Raw genomic sequence first — 17,140 nt, 5'->3', positions numbered from 1 at the left:
CCCTGACAGCGATATGTGACAGAACTCCAGCTATTAATTGAGCACTGAACTCGCCGCTCCTCGGGGAAATCACACTGGAGACATTCTATTAATGAAGTATACATTGGGTTTTAAGTACTTATCGTTTCCTAATTATAAAATGTAGGAAAGCATCACACCATTTTCGGGTAACCACCTTTTCTGAGATCGTATGCACAATGTCTGATCTATACCGTAACTAATATAATTCAGGAGGTGTCCTGCGAGCGGATAGATAGAAAGACAAGGTATTGACTCAAACATTACGTTTAGTTAAATGGCATGGTTGGAAATTCACCATATTCGAACACGTTCTCGCCAATGCAAAAATTAAATTGCTTTCACAATTAAAAGTCTGGGAATGAAATCTTTCTCTAGATATTTTCCCATTTAATTCATTAAATTTTTTCATTGTGTTTTTTTCAATTCCATTGAGAGTCATACAACAATTATTGAACTCAGTTTTGCTCTAGTAGAAATGAAGCTTAATGGTAATATTCAACTCTGTAGTTGTTTTGTTTCCGAAATGTGTGGACAGAAAGCAGATAGATAGACAGACAGAAATTAAATTCTTCGAGCCATATTTATAGCTTTAACTGAAGATCAGCCAAAAATGTGTGTTTACAAGGAATTTACATGGCACATTCTATTTAAATTGATTTAATGGAATGATACCTCACAATATTTCATTACTCATATAAATACTTGTAAGAGTTCATATACTAACTAATTATAATTATAATCAATAAATTATAATCAATAATTATTATCAAAATCTTGAAACAAAACTCCATTCATTGTGATATTTACGTAGTTCTTGTACACAAAATGTTTCTAAATACTACTCAAGTGGTAGAGAGGACCTTATAGTCGTAACTTCGCCTCTAATAAAGACATTATATAATTCATTTCATCTAGAAATTTTTAAAATTTCTCTAAAAGTTTGTAAACTGTAATTTTAAACTTTGTAGAACATAGTATAATCTAAGTAACAGTTTTATAGTAGAGTCTATGACTATGTTTGAATTCTTTTTGTCTCAGCCATAAGCAAATATTTATAAGAAATGTTCAATATTACATTTATTAAATTTATGAATAATTTGCAGTAAACATGAAAAGTATAATAATGTTCTGTTTTAAATTAAATAATTAAATTATAACTGTATTAAATCTTATTTCTCATAATATTTCACTTTTAATATACTAGAAAATTAAAATTTAGATTTTACACTATTTGATCTTAGGCCACAGTTCTTGTGCAAATTTTTAATAGTAAAATTTTATAAATTCAAATTTACGATTTACATTTCCTTATTTTTAAAAAAATATTGAATAATGCAATTTCGTATCAAGTAAATTGGCTTGAATTTGGCTTGCTATCCTGTAGTAGCCACGCTTTTAATGCACTACCAGTGGTTAGGAACAAGTTACTCGGCTTGTGATTTACTTAATGTTAGTTTGTGGAAAGGTGAAAGATATCGCAAAATTAGAATTTATGTCAGCCCGTCGATCTTAATCTGTTACCTACCTTTTTACTAAATATCACTATCTTTAATAAATAATTAAAACCGATACAGAATTTGGAAATGTTTGAGAGTGTGTAGGTTATTAAAACAATCACATTATTGTTTTAAATATATAAACAAAATTTGGATAATAGTACCTCTGAAAATAATAATTATAACTTTACGTTTTAAATTTCCCATCACAAAACCAACAAAATTAAAACTTCCGTAACAATACCCGTAACATGCCTCATGTTGTATGTTGTCGAGTAAAGAATATATGGCGTGCTCAAAGGTATTGTAATATAAATAAAACGATTTTGAGTAAACAGAGATATTTTAATATGTAGTTAGTCATTACTTTTAAATTAAGATAACAACGATTTTTCTTTCTCCTTCGTATTTATAGTTATAAAAATTCAAATTTTAAACATAAATATAATTTTATGGTCCGTTTGATATTTTAAAGATATTACATACGTTTATTTACTTAATATTTAGTTGTTATTCAAAACCTATTTAACATAAAATTACTCGATGTACAGGTACACTTCTATATTGTTTTTAAAAAGCACAATATCAAAACAGTTGAAAATTTCATTGCAATCAATAGGGAAGAATTTACATTTAATTTAGGAGACTGGCCTACGTTTAAAATAAATGTTTTAGAAATAGAAGTAAGTATTTAAAGACTATAGATTTGGAAAAGTTATAAACTAATTACCTCAGGATATTTATGTTACTGAAGAATGCGTTATTGTTTGTCATTTTACTAGCTATTATTGGTATAGAGTACTCTCAAAGATCAGAAATGTACAGTTGTATCTTGGGATTAAATTTGTTTCCATTTAAAAAAAACACACAATAACACAAATATAGAAAACAGAGGATATAGAACAACAAGAAAAGGGCTTACACAAATAATAGCCAACATAAAATAAACCAAACATATTGCTCCAGCTATTTACAAAATAGGTCGTGCCAGTGCCAGTGGAATAATCCCACTATTTATTCTTTTAGCATTCTATGTACAAAGAGGACGGCTATACAAACGAGATTAAAAACTAACGCTGGAACAAAATTTAAAAAATAACTTTGGAGAGAGATGTGTCTATAATTAATATACCTTATATAATTTCCCCCCAAAATAAATGACAACTAAATATTGAACTTAAATCTAATTTTCTCCAATTCAATAAAATTGTCCGAGAATTTGTATAGAGATATAAAAACATGGCTCTCCTTGTTAGATAAATTAATTTTTATTTCAAATTAGACGAAAAGTGCAAAAATTCATTACAATTTTCACAAAGTATTAAATGATTTAGTACTTAATTTATATGATGCGATTACATTTTTTTATACATTTGAACTCGATTTTATAAAGATAAAGACGACGTTATTTAATAATGAAAAATTAAATTCGAAATATACTACATCAAAGTTAACAGAAGGATTGTAAGATTACTTTTTAAATAGCTACATAACTAAATTGCAGCCGTTGTGTGATTATAACTTTTACAAGAAATTTACAGACGAAAAGAATTTGAAATGAAAATCTTTCCTCTGGTAAGATAAATCTATATAATTATATTTTCTTACTTATCCTATGTAAAATAAAACCTTTTCTTTCAAATGCGTATTATATAATTCGCATTTACGTTCAAACTACCTTTATTCAAAGTACCTTATTTATAACCAACCTATACATCTGGATTAAACAATCAAAAACATATATTCAGAATGTGTCTTAATTCAATCCTGATTTATCCCTCAAATTATTTATAGGAAAACAGCGCATTAACACGGATTTTGAGGAAAAAGTTTCCAAAACAAAAACATGTATATTTTTGATGGCCAAAACACAAGGAACTGATATTATTTTATTTACAAACCATAGCATTACGTAAGTACACATTGAACGTTTCATATCCTAGTGCAAAGATCTACACTATCTTTTCTTAGTATTTATACAACTATATACTTAGCTGCAGGATTGGTCCATTTCTTAACTAACAATAATTATTCCTAGTTACCATGAAAACACAATTTTAAAATCTAATACTTTCGAAAAATTGTTCAGTAGAGTGGAATCCTGATTAGTTTTACTTCAAGTTAATACGGACAATGTTAGCAGCATAAATTTTCGGTCTTGTTCCGATCTATGACCCTGACACCACGGCTGAGCTTCTGTCGTTTTGATGGGAAATTTCTGAAAATGGATAAGTCAAAAAATCACATTTTTCATTGAATATAACTTAGATGTAGTGTTGTATGTATGGCTGTAGATGCTCTCTGAATATTGATGTTGAAAATTAGGCCTTGAGTTTAGATTGTAGCAACTCAAGAATTTGACTTAATACCTGTAGGACAGCAGAAGTAATATAATTTACTTATTTTACCGTATATTTAGCTATAGTTAATTGCTGTTTGGGCTCCATCTACTACACTACATACCTTTTAGTTATTATCACAACCTTTGAAACAGTACAGTTGATTAAATAAATTTATAAATTAAAAATATAATTAGTAATAATCTTTAAAATATATATATATATATATATATATATATATATATATATATATATATATATATATATATATATATATATTCTGAAACAATTAGTCGCCGTTTTCAAGTATTTATACTTTAAAATTCAAAACATCTGAGTGAGAATTTACGGATGTAGATTATTTATTGTATCGTGCATGCTTATTGTCTGCGTTAGATAGCGGCACGCGTGATTTAACCGACATATATGAATTAATTAACCTAATAATGGAGGGGAGAATTCCATGGTAGAAGGGTGACGACCTGCCCAAGGACTGGCCCTACTACCATGGAATACTCTAACCTGGGTGCGCTTAACAATGTCGCATTCATTGCTGTTGGTTCACCGCTTATCGGTGGTGAATGCACGGCAACTGTTTTAAGCACAGGTGTTCTCAATCCCTGACAAGGTTGGTCATTAAATATTTTGAAACTAACATTTTAATAGATCTCACATACATCTCCTTCGTGATTCCGATTATTTCCGTTTATATTATTACCTGACATATATAGTAAATAGGTAATATATGGTGATTTGACACTTAGTTTCTGTGTCTGACGGTCGGTTGCAATTAATGTAACGTGTTTTATGTTGTATACTTTTCTATCTTTCAGGCTTGGACTACTTATTCTTACTTGCCCTTAGTTTTCACAGTAATAATCTTTTGAAGTGATGTGCATAAACAATGTTAACTTACAACAAATTAAGGATGCTACCAATTAAACACCAGATGTTGCACAAATTAGTTATTTAACTACCAAAGTAACAGATAAATGTTCTAAGCGAATAATGTTTCCTTAAGTGACCGGACTTTAAATAAAATTAACGTATTAGGGATCATGTGTTTAAGTATTTATTTTAAATATAACAGAGGATTTCACTGTTTTTGAACTTGCCCAATTTATTGTTTTATTTTAATTTAGTTAATATGTTTTGAGGTAATGAATTAGTTCTCAAATAAATTACATGTCTATTTTTTTATAAATATTTGTAGTGAGAAGATCCAGTTGATTCTACACACAATGCATTAGACGCATTACTTGATAAGCGATAAAAATCAATGCAACTTTTGAAACGGAACAACATTTTAACTGGAAACGTTTGATGATTAGAGGAACTTTAGTGAGGCTGTATTAAAATCAGTGGTAATTATAAATTATTTCATATTTTGAATATCATTTATTCCAAACGTACGGGATGATCTAAACATACATAATCTCACTTATTAATTCGTTTGGTAATCAGGCATTTAACTCGGTTAAAATTAGAGAACAAATCACAAAGTTGTTTTGTAGAATCTTAGAGAAGATCTTAGATGGTTGGATCGAATAGTTTCTGTACTTGAACGTGAACACTGTATAAACAATTGATAACTTGATGATAATCTCTGGATGCTGTGACCGATGTAGAGACATATGATATATTAAGCCTAGCTAAAATGTCACCAACAGTTAGTTTGCAGGGATAAATAGTTGAGTAGTGGATTCTCTGTTACTTATCAATTAATTATAAATTCCTAACAGTATTACTATGGATGCAATAGTTAAGAGTACATCAAACAAACCTGCAAAGCACGTTACTTTCGATTAGTTGTTATTTCCTATAGTAAACTGTGATTATAGAGTTGGATTGTTACGACATCCACGTCATTTAGTTTCTCTTAACATTACTTCCTTGTAGTGCGCTTTTTCCCTTCTTTTTATGCATATTTTATAGCGTGTTCTAAAGAACAATATTGAAGATTGTCTGACTTGACTGCAATAACATTAAAAATATCTTTGTTTAATTTTTCTAAAGAATGAAACGCGTTTTAGTCATCACTTATATTAGCCGTGCATGAAGTTTATGAATCAGTCTTTCCAACTTTAGTGTAATTTATCATATTTTTATGTTGAGTCCTTACGCTTGTTAAAGTAAATTACACATATACCCTATTCTCACGCAGAAAAGATTTAATTTTTAACACAACTACAAGCAAATTATTATAAAATAATAAAAGCAGTGCCGCTTCTAACGTGAAACCTTACCTCGCCCTAACATAAAAGGTAAATTAATACCCTTATAACAAGGCTACATACATGGTTATCACTTTAAATGAAACACCAAAGATTTAAAATTTATGATCGCATGTTATCAGTTTGCTAATGAAACCACTTTGGGAAGTAGAGGAATTCTAAATGTTATAAGTGTCAGTGTAATTTTTATCCGATAAAAATATCGAATTTATTAATATTTTATAAAAACCAACAGTTAAGTTGTTTTATTATTTTGTAGGCTAATGATAGTTTTTGTAACTCATGCTAATTTAATTATGATAAACATAAAATTATATATACGCAGCAAGGGCTAAAATCGAGGAAACAAATAAATTATTTTGATTTACCATTTGGAGAGGTACCAAGGGGAACTTCAGGTTCTTCTTGCGGACACTCGGATTTGAAGATTTAGTAAGGATGCCATATTTCAGTTGACGAGTGGGTTAACTTTCACTAACTGTTGTAACCTCTCACTGGGAGACAGCAATGCACATATAAATCCACGTTATATCAAGCCACTACGACAACATGTCGAAAATTTAAAAATTGGTTTTCATACAGAAGACGCCTGTATGCTTTGTTAAGTAAAACAATGATTCACCCTAGAGCAATCTGAATAATTTACGTCTCCGAAATAGGTTACTGCAAAATTTTTTTATACTGTTTCTTGATTTGCTAGAAACGACAAATTAATATGTTAGAAACACGTTATTAATAAGAAAACTGAATGTAAACATAACACATAACATGTAATAAAGCCAGCTGGTGTAAAATGTCTCAATTAAATCTCTGTGGCACAGCTGAAATAAAATAAGGACATAGTATTGAAGAACAATCCAGCAACGCTTGGAAATTATAGACAACTTTTCTTAAAATCCAAAGGTATATTTATCTTTAACATAATTTTAATGAGCTTGTTCTGTTTTTTCTTTAAATTATAATTTACTGCAGTTGTCATTAGGTCACGATATGTTGGTATTTTATCAATCCATAGTGACGTCAAATTCTGCAAAATTTTTTATGATTTTCAAAATACCTGGCCTATGGGTTTTATTGTTTTTCTGGTGGAAATTGAGCAAAATTTACCCTATCCTTTCAATTCTAAAGTTCAACATATATACCAATTCAAAAATAACTTACTTAATTTGTATATATTACGTCAGAATTATTAGAATCTATGAACACAACTACGAGATAAGTTAGTCCAGCATAGTGTATTGTGAATTCTCCTAAAACAATCCTAACTTTACATGCTTCACTATTCGCGTGTTTTTACATGGACCACATCCATTTCTTCTATTGTTTGTTTATGTATAAAAGGTACGAGTACGCTACAATACGTGTCGAATAATAGGCTTCACTAAGGTTGCATGCTAAATTTTAAGCATATAGCTCATTTTATTACCGTCATGCGGTCATATAGACAGATCATGCGGAAAAGTAAACTTAACATCACCTCAGAAAACATAAACGAAATGCTTCAGACTACTAAGTACATCAATGGCGCTCAACTAAATTCCACGGTTGAATATGCACAGTCATATAACTTAATGTTGTTTATGTAGAAAGAAATTATCATACAAATTTTAAAGATCATGATAATGTCTGTGATAATGATAATTAATAAATATATAATCAGAAACCCCAAAACGCAGTTATATAGTATTTACACTTCAAATTTCAATATGTCTCAGTGAGAATTCACGGATCTGCGTTATTCTCATACATATTGTCTGCGGTAGATTGCAGCACAGGTAACGTATGCCGAGAAATCAAAATCCTCCAACCTAATAAGGGAGGGGAGTATTATATGGTAGAAGGGTGACGACCTGAAAAAGGGCTGGCCAGAGCACTATGTAACGCCCTAACCTGAGTGCGCATAACAGTGTCATTGCAGCCATTGCTGTTGGTGCTAGTTACAGTGGTGATGCACGGCAACTATTTTAAGCACAGACAGTCCCAATCCCTGTTTAAATTGGTTATTTGTAACATTATAATAGATACAATAGAAATTTACTTCAGGAAATATTTTCCGACAGATTGTTTGAATATTTTAACAATAATAAACTAGAGTTACATGCGACAAGAAAAAATAAGGGGTTTTATAACAAAATCAACCTTGTCGAGCAAGCATGTTGCTTAGCTTAAGGATTACACATTTGTTCGTTATGTTTTACTGTGTTATGAATATTCTAATTTAATATATACAAATTACTTTAGAAATTAGAGCCAAAGAGGGTAAATTTTGTCAATAATCCCAGCTTATGCAGGTTGGTATATCACTTAGCTTGGCCACACTACCATTTTGCAAGTAACTATTTTCTGAGTTGGGTCAAATTATAGTTCTTCAGCAAAACCTAAAACAAACATGGTCTAATTAATGAAGATATTTATTTAATTTTACTCCAGCATACGACTGGCAATACCTATTTGTTTAATACAACTTTCTGTAATGGTTTTATATACTTATTCTGCTGTAAATATCTATACAAAATTAGAGAAATGTGGTGTAAATGTTAGAATGTTCTTGCTGACAATTTCTATAACTAACTTACGCCATACGAATAGTATATTTCTTAACCAACAATAATTATTCCTCGTTACCATGAAAACACAATTTTAAAACCTAATATCTTTGAAACATTTTTGGTTTAGAGGCATCATGAGAAATTTTCCTTCAAGTTGAAACGTACAAAGTTAGCAGAGTTCAGTCTTCTTCCGAATTATGACCAGAACACCACGGCTGAACCTGTGTCGCTTTGACTGGAAAATTCTGCAAATGGATAAGTCAAAACATCACATTATTCAGTGAATATAGCTTACTTAGATGTAGTGTTGTATGTATGGCTGTAGATGCTGTATGAATATTGATAATAATAATTAGGCCTTGAGTTTATATTGTAGCAACTAATGACTTTGACTTACTTACCTGTAGAACAGCAGAAGTACTATAACCTACTTATTTTACTGTATATTAGCTATATGTAATTACTGTATGGACTCCGGCCACCACTTCACATACAAGTACTTTATTATCACTACCGCAGAGGCGGTACATTTGATTAAATATTTGCATAAGTTAAAACTCAACATATCACTCTTCAATGAAGTTATACACGCGATTGTTTTGCAATGATCACAATCAAAATTTAAGTCTATTTCCTCAGACGTACTTAATTTAGGCTTTTTATACTGCAAGAAAGTGTGTATAGTATAGTAGACACAACAAACGAAAAGAAAAACTTGTGAGTTTACAAGTGTAATAATAAACACATTTAACTGTCAAATTGGCGCCACCATTGCTTGTTGCCAGAACCTATTATAAAATTTCTCTCTTATTATATTTACTTTGAAAAATATTTTTTCATTTTTTCTTGTTCTGGTGGTGTACATTCAGTATTCCAGAGCAAATTTTAATAGTTAAAGTACTCAACCTGGTTCTTGAATTTATTGGGAAAGTTTATCTTAGAAAAACAAATAGTTTTGGGAGTTGTGCTAATGGTCGACATAGGAAACTATCAATAGGGTTAAAAATATGAAAAATATATTTTCTTTTCTAAAATTATATTTCTTAAGCTTTACACACTAAAACTGACCCCCAGACAAGTAACTATGTTTGTAATTATGTGTAGACATTTTAACTAACGATATCTCTCCCTTTTAATTGCCTGACAGTGATTAAAATATTACCTAAATGTCAGTATTAAGTATAAAAAGCCCAGAAGTTTTTTAAGGAAAGATTCCAGTTTTATATTTTCTATCTCTTTCGATGCTGTGTCGTTTTGATTCCACTAAAAGTAGCGTGGTTGACAATAGATTTCTTCCAGGTCAACCAGTAAACTCAGATATATTGTGTCATTTATAAGCTTTATATGAACACGCGTAGGTCACCCTGCGTTGTAACTTTATTATCTCATTCAACTAGACAATGCTGTAAGAGCTGTACTTGATGTTTATGTCTGAAAGCATTATTGTTAGTCCTTTCTTATTTGGATTAAATCAAAATATACAAAAGTTACAAGCGTTAACATTATCTCATGCAACTTGACAAAAGCCAGGTTTTTTGTCAACCAAGGAGTGTCGTCCACTTGTAGATCATAGTGGAACAGAAGTTTGCTAATCAACAATGGGTTTTGGCTACTTTAGCTATCATTAAACTCCAAATTAAGGGTAGTCTGAGTCAGAAATATATATTCAACGTCACCAAACCACAGGAAGAATGCCTGTTATTTACTGCGAAGCGCTCAAAATGTTTTTTCCTCAACCTTCTCCTATATAGGAGAGATTTGGGATAATTGTACATTTGCTCCAAGGTCTCTACGGAAAGTTTGTTCTTCAATCTTTCCTTGTAAAAGAAACGGTGGAATTACATTAGTGCGGGATCAATAGCCGCTAATAGTGATCCCCGGCTTTTTCCCGAGGCTTTGATGGCGTACTGACAAGGTTTGGTACATTTACCGGTTTAGTTTCCAAATCTCCTGTGATATCAACATATTTAATTTCGTTTCCCACTGCTGGAACTGAAATAAATGTTCAATTACAAGTTTGTCCTCGTTTGACGTCACCAGGACGTTGGTAATGGTCGTACCCTACGCTACCTGTGGTCGTGAGCTAACTTCCAACACAGTGTCAGTGAGAACAGGACGGAAATTATTAACAGATGATATTATTAAGTATATTTAATAAAAAGAAAGATTCCATGAGGTTTATAAATCTATGAATTCCATTGTTAGAAAGTTTCTACAAAAACAAAATTCAAAATGGTTTCAATAACGAGTCGCTTGAAATCTTTGTAAACTTGTCCGTTGTTATATGTTTAGCACCAGTCTTATTTTCTAATCTTATTCTTATCATTTATATGGAATTCTTATCATATCAGATTATAGGATGCTTCCTATATTATTGAATTATTTGTAGGAATATTTTTATTTTTAATTAAGAGAATTGTAAACTTATATAATAGTTGAATTGTAAGATTGTGAGCCTTCCAGCAGTGCTGAATTTCTTGTCAATTCGGGTTCAAGGAATGCTAGAAGCTTCCTTTTGTATGTAGGTATTGAGCACAGGTTACATGTCTGGGTTGGATAGGTACCATTCAACACAGACACTGTGTTGCTCAATTTTGATTGGCCAATGTTAGCTTGATTAGATGGTGGGAGGGACTTCTAGATCCTTCCGGTGGCTTCAACCACGTTTTCAGGGGATTCTTTGCGGTGTGCTCAGAGAGTGAAGACGTATTAAGTTTTAGCCTACTCTTGCCGTATTGATTTTTCGGGAAGAAGGTTGAGTTTGTTGAGTTGTAAGATTTAAATTTCTTTTCAAAATTTAAAGTAGTGTTTCAATTAAGTAATATATAATAGTCATTTTGGTCACTTGGTGAAGTCTTCTGGAGAAGAGCGAGGTACTGTGAAAGTTAGGATTTAATATTGAAATAGAAAATTACTTGATGATATTTTCCTGTTCAATTTGGTTTAATCAGGAATAATCTAGTGAAAAAGAAAATTTATTTAATCTTCTGAGATTCTATATATATTTAACTAGTTGCTAAATTTAACATTCAAAGCCAAGCGAACAATTCTGGATAATTCAATAATTTGTAAGTTGGAAATTTACAGAAAATAAGTAGTTTGAAATTGATACATTTTTTACTTTAACTGGTTGGACATTGTCTTGGTTCATATATTATATTTTAATATTACCTTAATTTGTTTAATTTTTATTTTGAGAAGAAGTATTGTTTTATTATTTATATCATTTTATATATGAGAGATTATTTCATTTTGAAGTTTAATGAAGATTTTAATTTTGAGTTTCTGTGGAAAACATTAGCACTGAGAACTAGAAGGATACAATTATTGAATGACTGACTGATTGTTAATTTTAAGACTGGACTTGTGAAGTTTTGATGAGTTATAAATAAGATTTAATTGAGAATAAATTAAAAGTAAAGAAAGATAGCTTGGCGTTGCTGGATTATTGATTTCAAATTTTAATTAATAATCACTGTTAATTTATACTGAGGTTAATTATTGAATTCCATTGATCGCTCTTATACTAAAACAAAAATTAGTTGTAAGCTTACTATAGACACGTTAATATTTAAAACAAAAGTATCTATAGTACTGTCAGCACACTGTGCACTTGAAAGACTGGGTGGAATTGGATCAAAATCCTTCGTCAGACGTAACAACATTATATATGGGGTAGGCACTATATTAATATTACTTAAATTGCAACCGAGAATAGAATAAATTGTCTTTAAATATCAACCTCTTTGTTACATAAAATGCTCTTTTCTTGTTTAAATGTACTCGGACTACAATAATATTTAAACATTATGTAATCTGAAACAATAAACGCTATAACCAAGTAATTATACTGTAAAGTTCAACTAGTCTCAGTGAGAATTTACGGATCTACATTATTCTCTTGTTGAGGAAGTGCATAATATCAGCGGTAGATTGCAGCACACGTGGCGTAACCTACATATATCAATAATTATTAACCAATCTAATAAGGGAGGGGGGTATTACATGTTAGAATGGCGACTACCTGCTCAAGGACTAGCCCAATTAATTATGTAATGATCTCTAACCTGGGTGCGCTTAGCAGTTTCACTGCAGCCATTTCTGTTCTTTCTAGTAACAGTGATGAATGCACGGCTACTGTTTTAAGCACAGGCAGTCCCAATCCCTGCCAAGGTTGGTTGTTTTAAATTCTTAAATTAAAAATTTACTAGATTTATTTGACATTTTTTCTATATACATCGGGAAGTACTATCTCATATACATAGAAACAAAATTCATAACTATTTCAATATTTAGTCGTATTTAACCTTTCTTAACATAATCTTAACTAAAAGGTTAGTCCAATATTTAGCATTCGTCTTAACGTATTATACCTAGGGAACGTGAAATTCTTATCATATCAAATCCTAATATTATATCGAAATTATTTATAATAATATTTATACATCTCTCAAGTCAGCACATTGTGCACTTGAGTTATTTGGTACAAGCATTGCAGAAATTTGTGTCAAATCGAAGATTATATGGAGTAACCTCTTTTTATGTTACCTAAATTAACCGAGAACAGGATTCATTTCCTTTTAATATCAAGATGTCTGTCGCACACACACACACACACACACACACACACACACACACACACCACACACACACACACGCGCGCGCACGCACGCACGCACACACACGCACGCACGCACACAAACACATCCTTTTTTTTATAAATGTACTCGGACTTCAATAATATTTTAATAATATATCATATTAAACCCTTTAAATCTATTATAAAGTATTTAAGCTGTAAAGTTTAATACGTATCAGTAAGCATTTACGAATCTAGATTGTTGTTTTGTCGAGAAAGTGCATATTGTCTGCGGTAGATTGGAGCACACGTGACGTAACCTAAATATATGAATTAACCAATCTAATAAGGGAGGGGAGTATTACATGGTGGAATTGCAAAAGCATTCTACAGCACAGACGAGTTCATGGCACACCATTGGGAGACCACCGAATTGGAAGACTGATTAGGTGAAAGAGTGGGACAATTCGAATGATTGGGAATGAATAAATGTTGACAATGTATGTCTAAAAGGGATTGAGATGTAAGAATGAGTGGAAAATTTTTAGTTTAAACAAATATAATGACGATTGCCATACAGTGTTATATTGTCTAACGCAATAAAACAATTATTTATTTATTATTTATTTATTTATGAATGCACGGCTACTGTTTTAAGCACAGGCAGTCCCAATCCCTGCCAAGGTTGGTCATTTTAAATTCTTAAATTAAAATTGTAATAGATTTATATTACGTTTCCTTCTCTATATAGATCGGGAAGTTCTATCTCATATACATAGATATTAAATTCATAACTATTTCAATATTTATTCGTGTTTAACCGTTTTTAACATAATCTTAATTAAAAGGTTAGTCCAATGTTTAGCATTCGTCTTAACATTTTTTACCTAGGGTACAAGAAATTCATATCATATCTTATATTATATCAAACTTATTTATAATAATAATAATACGTCTCTCAAGTCAGCACACTGTGCACTTGAAAGACTGGGTGGAATTGGATCAAAATCCTTCGTCAGACGTAACAACATTATATATGGGGTAGGCACTATATTAATATTTCTTAAATTGCAACCGAGAATAGAATAAATTGTCTTTAAATATCAACCTCTTTGTTACATAAAATGCTCTTTTCTTGTTTAAATGTACTCGGACTACAATAATATTTAAACATTATGTAATCTGAAACAATAAACGCTATAACCAAGTAATTATACTGTAAAGTTCAACTAGTCTCAGTGAGAATTTACGGATCTACATTATTCTCTTGTTGAGGAAGTGCATAATATCAGCGGTAGATTGCAGCACACGTGGCGTAACCTACATATATCAATAATTATTAACCAATCTAATAAGGGAGGGGTATTACATGTTAGAATGGCGACTACCTGCTCAAGGACTAGCCCAATTAATTATGTAATGATCTCTAACCTGGGTGCGCATAGCAGTTTCACTGCAGCCATTTCTGTTCTTTCTAGTAACAGTGATGAATGCACGGCTACTGTTTTAAGCACAGGCAGTACCCAATCCCTGCCAAGGTTGGTTGTTTTAAATTCTTAAATTAAAACTTTACTAGATTTATTTGACATTTTTTCTATATACATCGGGAAGTACTATCTCATATAAGTTACATAGAAACAAAATTCATAACTATTTCAATATTTAGTCGTATTTAACCTTTCTTAACATAATCTTAACTAAAAGGTTAGTCCAATATTTAGCATTCGTCTTAACGTATTATACCTAGGGAACGTGAAATTCTTATCATATCAAATACTAATATTATATCGAAATTATTTATATAATAATATTTAAACATCTCTCAAGTCAGCACATTGTGCACTTGAGTTATTTGGTACAAGCATTGCAGAAATTTGTGTCAAATCGAAGATTATATGGAGTAACCTCTATTTATGTTACCTACATTAACCGAGAAAAGGATTCATTTCCTTTTAATATCAAGATGTCTGTCGCACACACACACACACACACACACACACACACACCCACACCCACACACACACACACACGCGCGCGCGCGCGCGCGCACACAAACACATCCTTTTTTTTATAAATGTACTCGGACTTCAATAATATTTTAATAATATATCATATTAAACCCTTTAAATCTATTATAAAGTATTTAAGCTGTAAAGTTTAATACGTATCAGTAAGCATTTATGAATCTAGATTGTTGTTTTGTCGAGAAAGTGCATATTGTCTGCGGTAGATTGGAGCACACGTGACGTAACCTAAATATATGAATTAACCAATCTAATAAGGGAGGGGAGTATTACATGGTGGAATTGCAAAAGCATTCTACAGCACAGACGAGTTCATGGCACACCATTGGGAGACCACCGAATTGGAAGACTGATTAGGTGAAAGAGTGGGACAATTCGAATGATTGGGAATGAATAAATGTTGACAATGTATGTCTAAAAGGGATTGAGATGTAAGAATGAGTGGAAAATTTTTAGTTTAAACAAATATAATGACGATTGCCATACAGTGTTATATTGTCTAACGCAATAAAACAATTATTTATTTATTATTTATTTATTTATGAATGCACGGCTACTGTTTTAAGCACAGGCAGTCCCAATCCCTGCCAAGGTTGGTCATTTTAAATTCTTAAATTAAAATTGTAATAGATATATATTATGTTTCCTTCTCTATATAGATCGGGAAGTTCTATCTCATATACATAGAAATTAAATTCATAACTATTTCAATATTTATTCGTGATTTAACCGTTTTTAACATAATCTTAATTAAAAGGTTAGTCCAATGTTTAGCATTCGTCTTAACATTTTTTACCTAGGGTACAAGAAATTCATATCATATATTATATTATATCAAACTTATTTATAATAATAATAATACGTCTCTCAAGTCAGCACACTGTGCACTTGAAAGACTGGGTGGAATTGGATCAAAATCCTTCGTCAGACGTAACAACATTATATATGGGGTAGGCACTATATTAATATTTCTTAAATTGCAACCGAGAATAGAATAAATTGTCTTTAAATATCAACCTCTTTGTTACATAAAATGCTCTTTTCTTGTTTAAATGTACACGGACTACAATAATATTTAAACATTATGTAATCTGAAACAATAAACGCTATAACCAAGTAATTATACTGTAAAGTTCAACTAGTCTCAGTGAGAGTTTACGGATCTACATTATTCTCTTGTTGAGGAAGTGCATAATATCAGCGGTAGATTGCAGCACACGTGGCGTAACCTACATATATCAATAATTATTAACCAATCTAATAAGGGAGGGGGGTATTACATGTTAGAATGGCGACTACCTGCTCAATGACTAGCCCAATTAATTATGTAATGCTCTAACCTGGGTGCGCATAGCAGTTTCACTGCAGCCATTTCTGTTCTTTCTAGTAACAGTGATGAATGCACGGCTACTATTTTAAGCACAGGCAGTCCCAATCCCTGCCAAGGTTGGTTGTTTTAAATTCTTAAATTAAAACTTTACTAAATTTATTTGACATTTTTTCTATATACATCGGGAAGTTCTATCTCATATACATAGAAACAAAATTCATAACTATTTCAATATTTAGTCGTATTTAACCTTTCTTAACATAATCTTAACTAAAAGGTTAGTCCAATATTTAGCATTCGTCTTAACGTATTTATACCAATTACATGGTATACTTTAAATAAAAATAAAAATTTAATAAATAAAATTTTATTTTAGAATTGTAAATGGATAGGGAATAAAAAAGTAAATTTATATTGTAATCCAGCGGCAGGCACAACGCGCTTGGAATCTGGTCTAGACCTGACTTGATGGCAGTGAATGCTAAACAATAGTCTACAGTGGACTCAATCTTTTGTTAGGCGGCGAACCTGCGTTGAGAGTGATTCAAACAGGCCTGCAGGAACAGGA

The 17,140-nt window shown here is 31.1% G+C and overlaps 1 long non-coding RNA gene across 3 annotated transcripts in view; it reads right to left on the bottom strand.

Moving 5' to 3' along the window:
• Positions 1–6,847, bottom strand: part of LOC124370576 — an 82,169-nt gene extending 75,322 nt beyond the window's left edge. For all 3 annotated transcript variants that reach the window (XR_006923196.1, XR_006923195.1, XR_006923194.1), the window contains exon 1: positions 6,459–6,847. This is a non-coding gene — a long non-coding RNA (uncharacterized LOC124370576). The remainder of the gene's footprint in view (positions 1–6,458) is intronic.
• Positions 6,848–17,140: the final 10,293 nt, after the last annotated feature.

The sequence above is a fragment of the Homalodisca vitripennis genome, unplaced genomic scaffold, assembly GCF_021130785.1.
Source record: "Homalodisca vitripennis isolate AUS2020 unplaced genomic scaffold, UT_GWSS_2.1 ScUCBcl_317;HRSCAF=2048, whole genome shotgun sequence".
Lineage (NCBI taxonomy): Eukaryota > Metazoa > Arthropoda > Insecta > Hemiptera > Cicadellidae > Homalodisca > Homalodisca vitripennis.
The sequence above is the reverse complement of the archived record's forward strand: the minus strand, read 5'-3'. Positions and strand labels throughout refer to the sequence as shown.